Here is a 9,102-nt window from a genome sequence, read left to right as displayed (position 1 = left end):
GTCAGGGAGGCCTGGGAGCTACAGAATGGGGATGGAGAGACCTCGCCCTCATGCATTGGGAGTATCAGGCCTCACACAGATGCTGCTGGTACTAAGGTCACCTGGTGGTAACCCCTCGTGTTACTAGTGTCTCAGCCACATTGAGAGTGGCTATTTAAGGACATACTGGTCGCAGGACCCTGAGAGGAGAGATCAAGGCCATGACTCCAGAGTAGTTTGGGCTCGGAGAATTGTCAGCCCTGGGCTGCCGGAAGGTGCCCTCCTTAGTATGATCCACCTGTGCAGAGGATGAGGCGGCGGGGCATAGCGGAGCTCAGGCCAAGAGGGAGACACTCTGGAGCTATGCCTCCTGTGGCCCCAGCGCTGAGCTGGGTCCCCCACCCCTTTCTTTCCCTCTACCTCAGCTGTTGGAGGGGGCTCCATGCACAACTGCTACCCAGATCTTGTGGGTGGCACCTCATCAGTAAATTTACATACTCTCAGGTCATTCCTAGTTCTCCCTGAGAATATCAAACCATCACCTACCCTATCCTCCTGAAGACCTGACTGGGTCCCTACACCATGGCTGAGCACAGACCTGCTGAGCACCTGGATTGTGGCAGGTGATTGTCACCTAAATGGGTACTCCTGCTCTCTGCCCATGACCCTGATTGTGTCCACCGCTGCCACACAGAGAGTGGCATGTTCCCATTCACTGGTGACTTCTCTAGGCATACTCCCATCAGGCTGGCCCAGGTGATGGCCATGGGAGCCGTACATCAGGAACCAGGGCCTTGTTCTTTTGTCACCGTCGCATGACTCACTCAGAGATACGAGTGCAGGCGACTGATTCAGGCCTCAGTTACTGCACATGGAGAAGGTAGTCAGTTGATGGCCCCGGCCAAGGTCCCTTGTCTGGAGAGAGAAGTAATGAGACTTGGAAAGTGAAATGCTTCCATAGTTTCTTAAATTCTGCCAAACATGAGGAATTACTTTTACTCATCATCGTGACTCAGAACCCAGCTTCTGGTTCACAACGGCCAGCTCCCAGAGAAGTGTAAATGAGCGACATGGTTGTGACCAAAAAAAAGGATGGAGAGGTCCCAGGGTAAGCCATGAGGCCAAAGAGCTTCACACTAAAGGAACTCTCCCAGAGACATGTGCCCACGTAGGCAGCAGGAAGGAATGGGACCTTGGAAGCTTATCCAAACCTAGAAAGAATGTGACAGTTGACCAGGGCATGGAAAAGACTCTCACTCTGTGTGGAAAGTTGTATGAGCAGAAGACCCGCAAGCCATGTTTAAACTACTCAGGAAATAGTTTGCAAAGCGCATGTCAGTTTTTAATTCTCAAATATTTAAAATCACAGGGTGCTAAGTAGTGATTTTAAAACTTTATTTATTTGCATGTATGGTATGTTTCTAACAGAGTTTTTAATGTTGTGATAAAAATTTGTAATGGCCATTGAAAAATGACAACTTTTCCTATGGTTATTAGGATTGCTGGGCAGGTTATACCTGGAGGTACCATTCTGTGAGGCATGCTCTACAGGGCAAAGCAAGACCAGCATGTGATTTACACATTTTCCCGCCCAGTTGTTTTGTTTTTTCATTTCTCTACTCAGACAAGTGAGGGTTCGTGCCTCAGAGATACTCTGAGGAAGACCGTGACATTCTCATGAAGTGTCCCTGCAAGTCACCCGGAACAGCAGTGAATGCACCTTAGGCACTCAGTGACTGTTCTTGAGTAAATCATGTATTGAAGAGAGAGAGGAGAGGAGTCTGTCTTTGGTGGGGGAGGATCGGCCGACCCGTGGACATCCCTGAGAACATGTCCACTCTGTGCCAGTGCCTCCTGCCAGCCCTCCTACAGCGTCCTTGGCATTCAATGGCTAGACCCAGGCATGTCCTGGATGTGAGGCATGCTCTCCTTGGGGAGCAAGAAAGAGAGGCAATCCTTTGTTTAGGTCTAGATGTCATTGGGTCTGAAGTGAAACCAGGTATTGTTGGGCACAGGCAGGTCAGGTAGTGCCAGCAGAGACTTGTGAGTTTGAAAAAGGCACAGAGGACAAAATAGGTCAGTGTAGGAAGAGGTCTGACTGCAGAGGGAAAGAAGCCAGCTGGAAGGGTATCTGCTCAAAGGCTGGGTGAAGAGATTGGACGATGGGAAGGCCCATGCATGAGGACTGGTCCCCAGGGCCTCTGAAGGCCCACAGAGGCAAGGCTTGCTGTGGAACCCAGGAAGGGCATCGTCCTGCCTCTTTGGTGCCTCTTTGGATCCAGAAAGGCAGCTGGGATGTTGATTTTCCTTCTGTACACTGTAGCTTGTCACGTTCTCCAAAACAGCTCAGAAGAATTGGGGAGAACTCCTGATTTCTGTTGTCAGTGGGTGTCCCCAGCATCAGGTTCCTGATGGGCTGACTGACATTCCAGGGATGCATAAAGAGGGTCCCAGACTTGGAGCACATTCTAAGGACCCCCTTTCTTAAAAAGAGGTCACAAGGGCAGATGACCTGGGATCACAGTAGCAATTTTTTGACTGGAGAAGGCGGTTGCACAGGATGGCCCTTCTCATGGGCTGAGAGGCTACTGTGTCCTGTACATAAGTGAGTGCCATGATGAGAGCAGGTGGCAGGTGACCAGGATGTGGTGAAAACATCCCCCAAATTCATGTGTGGGTGCTGGGAGTCGGCGGAGCCTGTCCAATACTGGGCATGAAGTTCTCCTGCCCCCAGTGCCACAGCACATGCCCTGGGAAAGCAGGCTCCGTATGGGGGGGGGTGGTGGATAGAGGAGTATTTCTTGCTCATGAAGAAGGCATGTTCGCTCACACTTTGTTTCTAGGTCATTCTAAGTGGTCCCTCCTGCCTCCTTGTATCTCCTGGACACTGGAATCTCATAGAAGCTGCCTGAGCTTGGGCTCCTCCAATTTTCCAGTTTCTGCCTGGTGCATGTAATGTTTGTGTTAAAGAGAAAATCTCACCCCAGGTGGCACCACTCCGGCTTTAAGCCCATGATACCAAGTCTAGACTCAACTGCTGACCTCATTACAGTTTGAACCACTTCCAGAAACCTCATCAGCCAGTCTGGAATTTTCAGGTCAACACCACTGTGGTAATCTGTCACGTGGCCCCTCTGCCTGGAATATGAAAGTTGTTTGGGCATCACAATGCAGGGGGTACAGAAGAGCCTACAGAAAAGTTGCTCCTCTCTGCCTCTGTCTCTCTCTCTCTTGCCTCCCCCCCGCCCCCCCCGCCCTCTGGCTCTCTCTCTGTCTGTGTCTCCCTGGATTTCAAAAGATCCAATGTGTGACTCAGTACAGCATGGGGATATCCCAAACTATGGCAGATTCTTACATGCCAAGTACAGCTTCAAATCTTCTGAAGGGGAAGGTGTATCAGTGCACTGTGCTTAATCCTGAGAGAGGACATTTTCCCTCACAATCTGAGTGAGAGTTGTAGGCCTGGGCCCAGAAGGAGCTTTCTGAAGCCAAATTTGCATGGATTGTTCCCTGGGGTTGAGAAAACATTAGTTATTTATACAGACTTTGGCAGTCATGTTTAGGGCCCCGGGCCCTGGAATTTGGCTGGGAATAACCTGTTGCCTGTGAAAGGTTGGGATGTAGAATAGGATTCCTGAGCTAAAATGAATGCCCTTTATAGTAGCTCCTTGGTAAGGATACACAGGTATTTTGCCCCACATTTATTTTTTACTGTGCCTCCAAGATTCCAAAGAGCCACGACTCTCAGCCCTCAGTGGCTTTCAGAATTGTATAAGTCACATCCCAGGTTCAGCTGCCACACCCCTCCTCTGGCCTCACCACAACCCACATTTTCACATTTAATTTTCTCAAGCCAGGTTGCTGAGCTGATCTGGTTCTTCTGAGAGGAAACGCCCTTTACCTCCACAGAGGAAGGGTGACAGAATCTCCTGCCTATACGCCCCGTCAGCTTGGGTTTAAGGGATCCACCCAGTTTCCTACTTCACCACTAGCCTTTTAAGTTCTCAAGTTGATGCAGTCAGTGTCTTTGAGTTTCCCCAATGTTCACCTTGTCCTGGGTAATTCCCTTTGTCTCATTCCAAACGTGCAGCCCCTCCCTTCTCCTGATCAATCCCTAGATGTGATTTTGGCCTGACCTCCTCTCGGGAAGGCTTGCTCCTCAAAATCTGGAAGACCAGCTGTCCCTCTGTTCCCCTTTGAATGGGTACGGGATTTGCAATTGTAGGTAACATCAAGTCTCAGGGGCTGTTTGGTACTCAATACAGTTGCATTAAAATCCTTTCGCTCTTCAGATGATACACTGTCTCCCTAAAGGTGTGTTAACGGGAACATTAGGGAATTTTGATGTGGCACCAACACCCACATCAAGTCTACTTCCAGGCTGGTTTCCTTTTCTTTTCCTTTCATGAATGGACCTAGGGTTCAGTTGGAGGTGTGGAGAGTGCAAAACCCCATCAGGATTAAATGCCTGGAGATCCAGGGCTAAGGTTTTGCTCTCAGGTGGAAGTAGCCATTTCAGCTAGGACCTCAGAAGGAAGGTGTGGTCAGACGGGGCATAATGGCTTCTGAGGAGGCAGAGGAGGAAACAGAATCTAGAGCGTGAGAGTCAATGTCCAGCTCTGAGCACAGGGCTCCCTGCACCATGCTGCTCTGGTGAGTCAGGAGCCTAAGGCGGTCCCCAATGACCTGTAGGCCAAGAACCCAGAGATTTGTCCTTTCTTCCATACAAATGAGCAGACTTTGCCTTTGCCTCTGGATGCAGGTTTGCCTTATTCTAAAATGTTTTGATTTCTGTTTTGGTATTTGCCATTCATAGAGGTTCATAGGGTAAGTTTTTGCTGTGTCTGAAAGTCAAGTATTGCTAAGGAACCTATTGTAGGCCAAAGTGGCAAAATCCTTTTTGTAGTTTTTAGCGGCTGGGCTGTCTGTGTGAAAACAGGTCTTAATGAAAGTCTTTCATAACAGCCAATTGATGTTTAGAAAGAGAGGAAGGGAGTGGGCGGAGAGAGAGAGAGAAACATTGATGTGAGAAACATCCATCAGCTGGCTCCTGCCCACCCCCTACGGGGGTTAGGAATGGAGCCCTCAAGAGACCTTTGGCGGGCACGGGAGGAGGCTCAAGGCACTGAGCAACACTGACCAGGGCTTGCAGCCTCTCATTGAGAGGAGCCTTAGTGGTGACATGTGAGCCATCTGTTGTCATGGATAAAGTGGTCATTCTAATATTCAGAGAAGGGACACACAGTAAAATGTACATGTTGGAATTAATCGTTATTTTTCTCACCTCCAGCTCCCCCTTGCTTCAGGAAACGTTTGTGCTGCTTTTATATTCCTCATTTAAAATGCGTCAAAAGCCTCAATGGTACCCATTGTGTGGGTGTTCCTTAATCTTCCACATCTGTTTTATTTCCTGGAAATTAGCAAGAGGCAGTCCTGGGCCACGGGCTGCTCCCTACTCCAGGCGTTTTCAGTCCTTCAGTGATCCTCAGAAACTTTTTTTCTGTAAAGGGTGGAATCCTCTCTATGGTGTCCCAGTACTCACTGCACAGCAGAATTCCAGCTAGCCAGTGGGTAGATGCGGGAGGTGTCCAGTTGTCATCTCACCCCTCCTTGGTGCCTGGTTCTTGTCCTGCCAGTGGCAGAGGAGAGGCAGGGCTGAGTGGCTTTGAGATTCTAAGCAGAAAACGGGGTTGGGGTAATTTGGGGGGCGCTCCAGTTGTTGCTGGAGGAGTGCCTTTGGCCCTCAGCTGGTCCCTCTGAAGGGAGAAGGGCCGGGTTTGCTCATGCTCAGCCTGACAAGATGCCTTGCTCCTGACTGTCTCCCATGATCTCTTTCATAGCAGCTTCATGGGGATGAGCCTCCCAGCTCCACGCAGACTCCTGGAACTGGCATGTCAGAGCCTGCTGCGGGATGAAGCCTCAGCCATCGCTGCTCTGGAGTGGCTTCCTATGGAGCTCTTCCCACCTCTGTTCATGGCAGCCTTCGCTGGGAAGCACAGCAGAGTCCTGAAGGCCATGGTGCAGGCTTGGCCCTTCCCCTGCCTCCCTCTGGGGGCCCTGATGAACCATCGGCAGCCTTACCAGGATATCTTGCAGGCTGTGCTCGAGGGACTCGATGTCCTGCTTGCCCAGGACACTCGACACAGGTATGGGGGATTCAGTTGCCTGGTAGCACCCTGGGGATCTGAGCAGTTACAGCTGGGATCCGGGAGTGTGCAGGGCCAAAGGGAGAACTGAGGCAGGCCTTGGAGCCACTGCTGGGGTCATTGTGGGAACAGGCTTCGGATATATACGGCTGGTGAAAATGCCGAGGGTGACCGAAGGGACATGAGCCCACTCCTTCCTGGTGGCACCTAAATGTACCAGGAATGGGGACCATGAAGGATCCCAGTAGCACCAGGAGCAGGTGATTCTGGGACATTGAGTCAAAAGTCCAGTCAGGTGTCTGGCCCAGCTGCCCAGATTCCTAGACTCATGGTCTTATTCCTTGTTATCATAATGCACCCCAGCATAACTCCTATTTTCTCCACAGGAGATGGAAACTGCAGGTGCTTAATTTACAGAAGAGAGTTCATCAGGAGTTCTGGATTGTGTGGGCCGGAACCAGAGCCCATCTGTGCTCACTGCTGGAGCCTGAGGCCCCGCAGCCCATGAGGAAGAGGAGGAAAGTGCGCAGCTTAACAGCCAGGCCAAGTCCACCCTTGGCCCCCGTGGAGCTGTTAGTAGACCTTTGCCTCAAGAAAGGTGTCCTTGATGAGTCCCTCAGCTACCTGATTAAGAAAATCAGCGAGAGGAGAGGTTTGCTGCACCTTTGCTGTAAGAAGCTGAAGGTTTTTGCGATGTCGAAGCAAAACACTAACATCCTGGATATGGTGCAGCTGGACTCTGTCCAGGATTTGGAGGTAAACTGTACCTGGAAGCTGTCCACCCTGAGGAAGTTCGCTCCTTACCTGGGCTAGATGGGCAATCTGCGCCGGTTCCGTCTCTCCCATGTCTTCACGTCTTCTCACACCACCTTGGAGGAGGAGGAGCAGTGTGTTAGCCTGGTCACCTCTCAGTTCTTCAGACTGCCCCACCTCCAGGAGCTCAATTTGGATGATGTCTCCATCCTCAGAGGCCGCCTGGACGAGATCCTCAGGTGAGGGGTGGCGAGCTTTCCCTGACGACCAGATCGAGTCCCTTTCCATTTCAGTGCACAGTGATGGGCTCTCCTGTGTGCAGTCCCTCAGCAGTGCTAGAGTGCCTGAGCCACTAGACGGGCCACACAGTCAGTGTCTTGTTCACCGCTCTGTCACCTTGCATGTTGTCACATAACCCCCCAGACAAAGGTAGGACATATGCACTAGGACAGAGGCTACTAAAGGGACTCCTTGCTAGGATTTGGCGTAATGGAGGCTTCAGGCCAGGGGATGGTAGCTTTGGGCATCCTTGTAAGTGGTGTGGAAGGGAAGATGATGCAATAGAACCAAGTGACGATTGCAATGACAAGGGGAAAGCCAATCAGAGGTGAGGTTTCAGGGGTTAAGTTCCGCACTTAGAGATTTGGCCATGGCAGCCTTTCACTCCAAACCTGCATCATTCACCTGTCTGCCAAGGGTTGCCATAGGCTCTTGCAAACAGAATGCGTGGTAAATGCAGGGTTCCTGAGGGAGTCATTACGAAATTGGATAGGTGGTTTGTAAACAGTGCAGTGATCTAAGTTCCTGGAGGGTGTCAGCTCTCGTTTGATGTTGCCTGACTGTGCCCAGGTTAGCCCTTTCTGCACAACTGCCAGAGGCCTCATTGGGCTAAGAGATGATGGTGACAGGGGTCTAGGCTGTGGCTGGAAGGAAGCCCGAGTTGCAGGCATTTCAGGACATGTCTCCAATACTAAAATGCACTGGTTGCCTCCTGCTTCAGACCCTGGGTCAGGCTCCTTTCTGAGCTCCTCCCATCTTTACCTCCCACCTTTATGTTCAGAACACCTGTGTGTTTGGGCTGGGCTGTATGATGTGCTCCACTTGACGGATGAGTAAATGGAGTGTGTGAGGTTTCATCCAGTTGAATCCATCACGGAGCAGATAACAGATGGGGAAAGATTCCACTCAAATTTGCTCTGACTTGAATGTCACTTTTCACTGTGCAACATCCTGGGTTTGATCATCATCCGGAACACTCTAGGCTTTGGTGACATGGGCCTCTTTACCCTGAAGGCCTGCATCATCCTCACCTGCCTCTGCCCACCAGGTCCATCCCCCACATGTAACTGTTCTATGTCTCCCCAGGTGCCTGAGGACCCCCTTGGCGACCCTGTCCATCACTAACTGCCTGCTTTTCGAAAGAGACTTGAGACATCTATCCCAGCAACTGAACGTCAGCCAGCTGAAAGGCCTGAGTTTCAGTGGGCTCAACCTGACCAATATCAGTTCTGGGTCACTCCGATTTCTTTTAGAGAGAGCCTCCCCCACTCTCCAGGACCTGGACTTGGATAAGTGTGGGATCATGGATGCCCAGTTCCTGGACATCCTGCCAGCCCTGAGCCACTGCTCCCAGCTCACAACCCTAAGTTTCTGTGAAAACCCCATCTCCATGATCGTCCTGGAGGACCTGCTTCGCCACATTGTTGGGCTGAGCAAGCTGAATTGCGTGATTTATGCGGCCCCCCTGGAGAGTTACGAGGAAAGGAGCGGCACCATCAACCTGGGCCGACTTGCCCAGATGCATGCCGTGCTGAAGCATATGCTGCAGGAGTTGGGGCGGCCCAGCATGGTCTGGCTCTGCGCTTACCCCTGTCCTCACTGTGGCTGTAGTACTTTCCTTGACCCAACTCCCATTCTGTGATCCTGTTGCTTGAGTGTCCAGCTGGGTGTACATCTCATAGGCTTTACTCTGGGCCCTTGGGCACTGAAACCCGGACATAAGTATACCGTACAGGAACACAGCAGCCAGTTTCAGACAAATACTCAGGGTGGGGGGAAATGCTGACAGGGGACTCAATGGTTTCTTTGGGGAGATTTGTCCTAAGGAGTTAGAAATATCCACCTGAATCTCTCAGGGGGAGAGACTGAGGTTTGGGTGGTAGATGCGGGGATTACCTTTGCTTGAATGGTTGTGAATAAATGTCAGTAATAAAGAGAACTGGAT

General features: G+C 51.1%; 1 pseudogene across 1 annotated transcript; it reads left to right on the top strand.

Moving 5' to 3' along the window:
- Positions 1 to 5,832: 5,832 nt before the first annotated feature.
- On the top strand, positions 5,833 to 8,799 carry LOC308512226 (melanoma antigen preferentially expressed in tumors-like; annotated as a pseudogene). Its single transcript has 3 exons — positions 5,833 to 6,125; positions 6,512 to 7,117; positions 8,244 to 8,799. The product of its transcript is annotated as a melanoma antigen preferentially expressed in tumors-like (transcript).
- Positions 8,800 to 9,102: the final 303 nt, after the last annotated feature.

Source organism: Myotis nattereri (assembly GCF_964212035.1).
Source record: "Myotis nattereri genome assembly, chromosome: Y".
In the NCBI taxonomy this organism is placed as follows: domain Eukaryota; kingdom Metazoa; phylum Chordata; class Mammalia; order Chiroptera; family Vespertilionidae; genus Myotis; species Myotis nattereri.
This window is presented reverse-complemented; position numbering and strand designations above follow the sequence as displayed.